We start from the raw sequence: 1,837 nt of genomic DNA, 5'->3' as shown, positions 1-1,837 counted from the left end.
AGTTAAAACTTTTGTCATACATTGTTTTCATTGCTTTGAAATTTTTAATTTTTCTGCTTCTATTTTTAAATAAGAAAATATTTTGTCATAATGCGAAATTGAAAAGATATACTGTAAATGTCAGGCGTTTAAAGTGTAATGAAATATATAATAAAATATCGTCAAAATAATTGAATAATATAACAAGCATAAATTCGCCTCAACTGTAATAAAATAATTATTTTGAAATGTTCCTAATATTCTTCATAAAAAAAAGAAATACCTTTTATAATATAACATATGTTATATTAAATTTTAATATAGTTCAATATACAGTTGATGAAATTTGTTTACTGGTGTCAACAGAACTTTATTTAACAAAATAGTACATTTAACAAAAACGTTAATGCTAGGTAGTAGTAGAACATACTACATTCTTCATTATAGACACAGGTCAAATATACTTATTGTTGTACTATAACGACTTGGATTAAATATATTAATATTCCAAAATATTCCGAATAAAATTATCAATCAGACATCCAATACAATAAAAATAATTTTTTGATTAGTAAGCTCTGAATGAATATTCAGTAAAATTAATTAATACATGTTTTATTAATATTAAATATTATCTGGGTTGTCTAAAACAAAATCATAGTTCTTAATAAAAAAATAATGGGTTCATTGTAAACTGGCAAATTAAAAAGTTCAATGTTTCAGAATTTAATTTCTCTATACTTTGAGCAAAGAATTGATAAATCGGTTATTAATATGAAAAAGGTCCTTTGGCAAGAAATAAAAAAATCAGTCAAATATATCAAACTATAAAAATCAGAGCTCTTTCCTCAAATATAATAATAAAGTTTTCAAATAAAAATCAAATACTACTAGGTAATAACTAAAATAAAAATGTTCCCTTCTAAGTAAGTTCTCTTAAAATTCATAAATAATAACAAACTTCTCTTTCTACTAGTGGACCTTAACTTTCAAGTCTTTGCAATTCAGATACAACTCTATTAAACAATTATTAATGTTCAATTAATAACCAACAAAAAATTTCACAAAGTAAAGTTCAAATTAAATATTAATAAATAAAACAATTTCCAAAAATTCTATCAAAGTTATTAAAAAGGTTTAGTGGACCGCCTTGCTAATAATTTAAAGTTACCAGCTCTAACTTGCCAAAGGGTTAAAAATTCGTATTTTTACTAACTTTTCAAAATCTATTAAAAATTATATCCCAATATTTCTTTCCAAAAAATAAAATTTAATTTAAGTTTTAATAAAAAAATAAACTAATGTAGCTTTAAAAACGCTACATTACTCCCCCTCCTTTACTTCTAAATACGGCCCAGCAGTTAATAAAACAGTTTTTAACACTAATTACCAATTAAAAATGATTTTAAGACATACATCATTTTGTTACCTACTAATGTTTTTGGAACAGACAGAACAGTTAAAAAATAAAGGTAGATTCCATAAATTTAATGTTTAATTATTATTATTATTGAAATTTAATAAATTTAACTTCTCCCGATCTAATTAAAATTAAATCCCAATATTTCTTTCGGAAACATTTCATTTATTTTAAGTTTTAATATAAAAATAAACCAATGTCGCCCATAAGACGCTTAAAAAAATTACCATAACCTAATTTTGCTCCATGTAAAGAATAATTCATAAACACCAAAATTAATAATTATTAAAATCTGTATGTTGTTAAAACCGTTTTTTAAATTTGGTGTATTGAGTGCAACTTTGCATGCATTAAGATGGAACTGACAACAGTTAAATTAGTCTTTTATTTCCTGTAATGAACTCTTTCACACATATCTAGCTATAAAGCAATCCGATG

The sequence above is a fragment of the Homalodisca vitripennis genome, unplaced genomic scaffold (genome assembly GCF_021130785.1).
Source record: "Homalodisca vitripennis isolate AUS2020 unplaced genomic scaffold, UT_GWSS_2.1 ScUCBcl_834;HRSCAF=3653, whole genome shotgun sequence".
NCBI classification, from domain to species: domain Eukaryota; kingdom Metazoa; phylum Arthropoda; class Insecta; order Hemiptera; family Cicadellidae; genus Homalodisca; species Homalodisca vitripennis.
This window is presented reverse-complemented; position numbering follows the sequence as displayed.